Raw genomic sequence first — 8,238 nt, 5'->3', positions numbered from 1 at the left:
AAAAACATTGTATTATGAGAACAACCTTTATAAAGCTTTTTCTTTCATCCGATTTTCAGGCTCAAACGCGCAAAAGAGTAAATTAATATTAAATTATTTTCCAAGATATACCAGTATATTAACACATTGTTGACCGGTCACGAGTTGACTCGTGTTTTCGTGGCCAAACGTAGCCGCGGACCGGTCACGAGTAAACTCGTGATCCGCTTTTTTCCGCTCAAGCTGTGTCTTTCGCTGATAAGACCCGTCAAGTTGCGTCCTTTGTTATAAAAAAAAAAAAATTCAACGATGACGGAACGTACTTATCTGATTGTCCGAGTGACTGTGAATCAAATTGTGGTGACTTGGAAAATGATACTGTATCAGAAGATAGTGAATTTGATATTAGGCCACCAAAATATCATTAAACCTACGCGCATATTACAATATAATAAGCACATGAAAGGGGTAGATCGTGCAGATCAGTATTTGGCGAACAGCAGTACAGCAGTTTTACGAAAAACTTTAAAGTGGTCCAAAAAATTAGCATTATTTCTGATAAACTGCACCTTGTTCAATGCATATAAAATGTACTGTACCTATCTGCCAGAAAATAAAACAAGATACAAAAAATTTCCACTGGAAGTAGCTAGAGAATGGATAACTGTGGATTTCAAGGAATGCAGCATTGCACATGATACTTCTTGAATTTCTAAAACAGCTCGGTACAATGATCCACCCTACAGGCATTCCGCACAACTAAGAGACCACGTCTTAGAAAAAATAGTCACTGGCAGAAAAACAAATCCGACTAGAGCGTGTAGAGTGTGCTCTTCAAAAGGAAAACGCAGTGAAACTAGATATATTTGCAAAATCTGTTGTGCATGTTAGGAAGATGATACATTTACATTGGACATGTGAATGTGTGTGTAAGCGTCAGAGGGCGTCCAGGCCTTAGTTGAGACAAAAGACGATTGGCAGTCGTTAAGAAACAGCTGGAAGAGTCGGTTGACAACAAGCGTGCGTGCGAGTAGGATAACGAGGTCTGCAGAGTATGAGATATGTGTATAACTGTCGTGTGCTGAATAAAGTAAATTATTTGTATTTCCGAATCCCTCCAATATCTTAACATAGGGAAGAAACGTTCAAAGAAAGAAGAGAAAAGATATACTTCGAGCACGTGGGAACGCTTGAGTAAGATATAAGGAATCAATTAAAATGGAGAGATCGGAAATCATGATACCTATATTCGATATATAGGATTCGATGGTGAGGATTACGGTATGTGGAAGCAGAGAATAACAATGTTTCTGAAGTATAAGGAATGTGTGTTACGCCACGAGGCCTTCCATAGGCCGTATTCTTAACCGTCGCTCGCTGTCCTACAGGGTCGCAGGCAGATCGTCTTATGTGCCCGGCGGATCATATACGATGTATCGACAAGCGCATAGTTGTCGCCAAGCAGCGAGCTCTAGAAACGTCGAATTTTGTCCGTTACGTTTCCACACAAGAAGGTGACACGCGTGATCATGGCGTGATCAGTGGCGTGACCCGAGCATAGTGGAGGTCATCTTCCAAACAAGACAAAGGAATGATCGAAAGGCGACAGTCCTTTCTGACGAGTCGAACGATACATATCGAGAGATCTGACGAGCAAAATAAAAATCATAAAGTCTAACGAATTCATTGAAAGCTGTTGTACAGTCGAATCAACTTTCTATAGTATATTACCTTATTCAGTGTAAAACAGTTTGTGGCTTGTTCATTATATTACTGTTAAATATATTAATTTATGTTAACCTGTGAATACAGTGTTACATTCATTAAACCACCTCTGTTATCCTAATCGAAACAGAGGAACGACTATTTCGCGGCGTCGATTAACAGAATCGTAGCGAGAATTTACGCCTCTCGCTGACGCGTTTTCCTAGCGATCGCGTCTCTCCGCGAACGGTCGTAACAATGTGATATTGTTATAACGAGAGTGAAGACCGAAACAGATAATCCAGACTGGGACAAAAAGGATCTGAAAGCGATAAATATAATTTACAGTGTCATAACAAATAGACAATTGGAATATGTTAGGGAGGAAAAAACGGCGTACGGAATAGTAAAAAAGTTCGATGAAATATACTTGAAAGAGTCGACGGCGCTACAGATCGTATGCAGAAGGAGATTGGAAAAGATAAGACTGGATAACTACAGTGATTCAGCATCGTTTTTTAGCGATTTCGAAAAATTAATAAATGAATTAAAAGGTGCGGGCGCACAAGTGAGTGAGAGGGAAAAACTAAATTACATGCTGAATACGTTACCAGAAGAATACAGCTACATAGCGGACATAATAGATGCATCGAAAGAAGAAAATCAAACGGTAGCGTATGTGAAAAATAAAATTGAAATGGCGGAGAAGAGAAATAAGTCCAATCGAGGAGAAATGCAAACCAAAGCCTTTTCTGCAAAAGAGGAAGGATGCTTCAGATGTGGAAGAGAAGGACACTTTGCGAGAGAGTGTCAAAATGGCGTCCAAGCGCGAAGCAGTAACAGCTACTGGCATGGGCCAACACGTGGTCGCAGCAGAGGACAAGGAAACAAAGGAAAAACGAGAAGGGGACGTGGAAACCTCCATCGTCAATCAACAACCGGCACGAGCGAGCATGGCAACTCAGAGCAGGCACATGCATAGCGACGGCGCATGCAACACACAACAGCGAGACGAATGAGATATGTGAGAACGAAATAGCATGGCTATTAGATAGCGGTTGTACCGATCATATAATTAATAATACAAATTATTTTGTGAAATGTATTGACCTTAAAGAACCAGTAAATATATATTTAGGCGATAATAGACCGGTAAAAGCAACAAAAGTTGGAAACGTTGTAAGCTACTTTTTTAGAGCATTTGGAAAGCGAACTAAAATAAATATGAGAAAAGTATTTTACGCGAAAGAAATGTCCGCAAATTTGATCAGTTTAGGTAAACTAACAGATAATAAGAATACGGTTATTTCAAAAGGAACTATTGCAAAAGTAATAGATGAGGACAATAGACTTACGGCTGTAGCGTTCAAAGAGAATGGGACATATAGAATGAAAGGTATATTGAAAGGAAAGGAGCACTTAGTAAACAGTGCCGAACGTAGTGGTATGAGTAAGAAGGAAAGATGGCATAGGATGTTAGGGCACGTAAATTTTAAATACTTAAATATTTTGGGTAAAGAGCAGCTAGTGACTGGCATACCGAATAAATTTGAAAAGGAATTTTTGAAATGTAGGGTATGCACAGAAAGTAAAATGCATAACTTACCTTTCAAAAATAATCGAACTAAGGCTAGAGGAATAATGGAAATTGTTCATACGGACGTGTGCGGTCCCTTTATGACTACCGGTTTCAATGGAGAGAAATATTTTATCTCATTTATCGACGATTATAGTAAAGTAGCTAGGATTTATTGTATAAAATCAAAAGATGAAGTCTTTGATTCTTTCGTACAGTTTGTAAATGGAGCCGAGAATTTAACGGGAAAGAGGTTAAAAATATTAAGATGTGATAATGATAAAGAATACTTAAATAATCGAATTTATAAATTTACTAGGGATAAAGGTATCATCAACTAAACGTACATCAACTAAACGGGACAGCGGAAAGGTATAATAGAACAGTGATGGACATGGCGCGGTGCTTGTTAGCGGAAGCGAAAGTACATAAAAGGTACTGGCCGGAAATAGTATGTACAGCGGCATACTTGAAATATCGAATTCTAGCAAATACTGTAGAGAAAAAGACACCTTCTGAAATATTCTTCGGGAGAAAACCAAATGTCGAAAATTTACATCTATATGGAAGTAAAGTGTTTGTAAAAAGGCCAGAACAAAAAAGAGTTTCCAAATGGGACAAGAAGGCAGATATGGGAATTCTGTTAGGATATAGTAAAGTAGGTTACAGAGTCTTATTAGGTGGGAAAATAACAATAGCTAGACATATAGAGGTCATAGAAACAGATACAAAATGTATCGGTTTTGAGGAAAATTCATTAGACGAAGATAGCGATGATAGCAAAGATAATTATTTATTGGACAGCACGAATAAGGAACAGTTAGAAAGTAGAGAAGATGAAAATGATAATAGTTCGGAATGCTTAAACATACCTAGGAGATCTACACGTAATAAGAAAACTCCAGTAAGGTATCCAGAAAAGGAAAATATTAGTGACATTTATGCAAATTATTGCAAAGTAGATATCCCGTGTACATTTGAGGAGGCGATTAGGTGTGAAAATAGCGAAGATTGGAAACAGGCTATGGATAAGGAAATAGAATGTCTCTATAAGAATAAAACTTGGAAATTGGTAGAAAGGGTAAAAGACAAAGAAGTATTAGATGTAAAATGGGTTTACACGAGAAAATCAGATAACAGGTATAAGGCTAGATTAGTGGTAAGGGGATTTCAACAAAGAAACGTAGTCGATGACATATATTCTCCAGTAGCGAGTAATCAGACCTTTAAGATATTGCTATCATATTGTTGTCAAAATGGATTAATCATTGAGCAAATGGATGTAGAAACTGCCTTTTTAAATGGTGAAGTAAGTTCGGAAGTGTATGTAAATCAACCAAAGGGATATGCGGACGGAACGAATAGAGTTTGTAAATTATCAAAAGCGCTTTATGGGTTAAAAGAAAGTCCGAGGGACTGGTACGAGTGTTTCGATAAGTATGTGATGAGATTAGGTTTTAAGAAGAATAACATAGAGTTGTGCCTATATACTCATGGAGAGGGAGAAAATGCTGTTTATTTGTTAATATATGTAGACGATTTGTTAATTTGTATTAAAAACAAAAGGAAGATACAAAGTGTAAAAAAGTTATTAACTGATAGATTTGAAATGAAAGATTTAGGTGAAGTGAAAGAATATCTTGGAATAAATATAGAGTATGATTATTTCAAAAATGAAGTGAGATTAAGTCAAAGGAAATACATTGAATCATTAGCAAACAAATATAAATTACAAAACAGCAAACTGTACTGTACACCTATGGAGACCAACTTCAAAATTGAGAAAGCTGAGATAAATAGAGAACATATTGGATACAAGAATTTAATTGGCGCATTGCTGTATATTAGTGTAAATACTAGACCCGATATAAGTCAAACTGTGAATTATCTGAGTAGATATCAAGATTGTTGTAGCGAGACACATTTTAAATATGCTTTGCGAATACTGAAATATTTGTACCGGACTAGAGATTTAAGGTTACATTATAAAAGGAACGAAAAGTGTGAAACGATAGATTGTTATGTGGACGCTGATTGGGCAGGAGATCATTTAGATAGGAAATCGACTTCTGTATATGTAATTAGATTGTATGGAAATGTAATTGGATGGAAGTCTATAAAACAGAGGTGTGTGACTAAAGCCTCAACGTATGCAGAGTATGTAGCTCTATCGGAAGCGGTGACTGAATTAATGTCCATTAGAGAAATTATGAAAATCTTCAATGTAAATCTAGACGATAACCCTGTAAAAATTTACGAGGATAACTCTGGAGCGATAAGTATAGCAAAGTACGGAAATTGTACAAAAAACTCTAAACACATTAAAGTTCATTACCACTACGTTCACGAGTGCTTAAAGGAAAACAAGATAAATATAATTAAAGTAAGTACAGACGAAAATACTGCGGATATTTTTACGAAGGCATTGTGTAGAGAGAAATTCGAAAGGTTTAGGTCATGGATGAATGTAAACTAAGAGGAATGTAAATAAAGCAATAAGTGTTAAAGTTTCTGTTAAGTAATTCGATAAGGCATGTAAATACGATTAAGTGTACAGTATAAATGTAAGGAGGCGTGTTACGAAGATGATACATTTACATTGGACATGTGAATGTGTGTGTAAGCGTCAGAGGGCGTCCAGGCCTTAGTTGAGACAAAAGACGATTGGCAGTCGTTAAGAAACAGCTGGATGAGTCGGTTGACAACAAGCGTGCGTGCGAGTAGGATAACGAGGTCTTCAGAGTATAAGATACGTGTATAACTGTTGTGTGCTGAATAAAGTAAATTATTTGTATTTCCCAATCCCTCCAATATCTTAACAGTGCACCATTACACGTAGGTGATTGTTACACTGTTTATCATATGAAAAAGAAATATTGTAAGTTGAATAATAAATAAAATTTACTAAAGTTTATTTATATTGTTTTACTTCCACATCCAATTATGGAAGAATAGCCGGTGATATGAGATAAATTCTCAGTAAAATTGCCAGTCAACAATGTGTTAATAGATTTAAATAATAAAAATAGCAGTCTTAATAAGTCTTAACTTCTCCTGAAACATTGCATTTTATAATATTTTATATTTTATAATATTTTATAATATTTATTGCATGCTTAATATTTTAAAATACCAACAAAACGTAGAAGTCCCACTTGTGGCAAGTCCTTCGCTTAATAGAAATCAACAAACTAAAGGACTGTGGACAGAGTAATAGAAACATTTCAAAGTTAAAAAGTTATACTGTTAAAAATATTGCGCAAACCCGAATCAATGAATACTTTTTGTTACATATGAATAAAAATAAATTCAAAATTTATGAAAATTGTTTACGTTAACTTAACCTCTACAAAACGTTATTGTTATGCTTTCTTTTTATATACGTGACTGTCCATGATATTAAATAAAGATTTATACGAAACCTTTGAATATTGGTTCAGTTTTTCTCTTCGCTATAAACGCATCATGGCACGGGCATATAATATAATCCTGACCGTAGACAAACATAAAGCGAAGCGCATTGTGGTTCCTATTACTATTTCTATGACATTTATTTTTTCCGCCAAGTACACTTTTTAAGAACACATTATAAAATTCGCAATTTATAAATATCAACTGAATTTCCGAAAGACGTGAATTAAAAAAATGTTACTGTTAAATTTTTATTATTTTATTAAATAATATGAATATTCATACTTTTAATTGTTAATTTTTCTATTAATCCAACATAGGATGCAACAGTTTATTATAATATTAGTATAAGAAATAAGTAAATATATTTTTGCATTTCGAATTTTTTCTATTTCTATTGTATTCTCTTATCATTATTGTATGAAAATCATAAGTATCACAATGGAAATTTTCAAGTTAACCACGACCGAGGGAAGCATGGCAGTGAGATCAAACGTTCAAGTCCTCCTCACAGCTTTTTTTTCTATTACCGCGGTATTGTGTTTCATAAATTTTTATCGCAATATGTTACGATCCATAGGGAATACTATTTGAACGTTTCGAAAACTTGTAGAAATTGTACTACTAGAACACATCAGCTCATGCGTCACTACTGACTCGGGAGTTTCTCGCAAAAAATAACATTTACAGTCACCATATTCACCTGATCGCTCCCTTGTGATTATTTGTTATTCTCCAGAATGAAAAAATAAAACAAAAATAGTTATGTGAACTATGCACTATAGAAGAAAGTAATTTCAGAAATGTGTTAATGATTGGAAGACACGCTGGCAAAAATATATTATATTCAAAGGGAATAACTTAAATATAGACGAACAAATAAATATTTTCTCAAATAAGAGAAAGATTCAACGATCTTTTTGATCACGCCTCGTATGAGGGAGAGAAAAGAAAAAGAGGGAAGTAAAAAATGATATACAGCTGAGTAAAGGTTCAGAAGAAAAGCCTGAGGAAATTGTGAAAGGAAAATGTCTGTGATCAAATGTGATGATTAAGAAACGAGTGAGATATGAAGCATGTTATATAAAATATACTTTATACATTCTATTTTGGTTCAAGTATATAATATAAAAAGTGTATATGTAGTACAAAACGAGTGTAGAATATACGTACTAATGTTTAATCAGAGTTTCTGTAATTTTAATAGTTTTGTATTTTTTTATTTTTATATTTTCTATACTTCTGTATTTTGAATTTTTAAACGTTTTCTATAATTCTATATTCAAGCAATGGTATAAAAAAAAGGGATACGAATAGTGTGGAATGGCAACGCAGGTAACGGTACGTGAAATGTTACGCGTGCGCCAGATAACCAGGGGAGGTTGTATAGAAATCGACAGTTCGTTTAACAAAGAGAACATTTTTTAGGAATACGTTATGTTTATGTAAACTATATACCAAAGAATTCCAAAAAAGAAATAAATAAAATCGGGTAACCAATTAGTTACCCGAAGAAACAAAGGAAAACATTCGCTAAACGAAATGGCGCGATCAACCTGCGAATCCAA

At 34.9% G+C, this 8,238-nt stretch overlaps 1 long non-coding RNA gene across 1 annotated transcript; it reads right to left on the bottom strand.

Moving 5' to 3' along the window:
• Positions 1-269: 269 nt before the first annotated feature.
• LOC138188213 (uncharacterized) lies at positions 270-858 on the bottom strand. Its single transcript, XR_011175418.1, has 2 exons — positions 620-858; positions 270-578 (listed from the first exon to the last, which is right to left on the bottom strand). It is a non-coding gene; the product is annotated as an uncharacterized LOC138188213 (long non-coding RNA).
• Positions 859-8,238: the final 7,380 nt, after the last annotated feature.

This window comes from Bombus flavifrons, chromosome 16 (genome assembly GCF_040668555.2).
Source record: "Bombus flavifrons isolate JBK064 chromosome 16, iyBomFlav1_principal, whole genome shotgun sequence".
In the NCBI taxonomy this organism is placed as follows: Eukaryota; Metazoa; Arthropoda; class Insecta; order Hymenoptera; family Apidae; genus Bombus; species Bombus flavifrons.
This window is presented reverse-complemented; position numbering and strand designations above follow the sequence as displayed.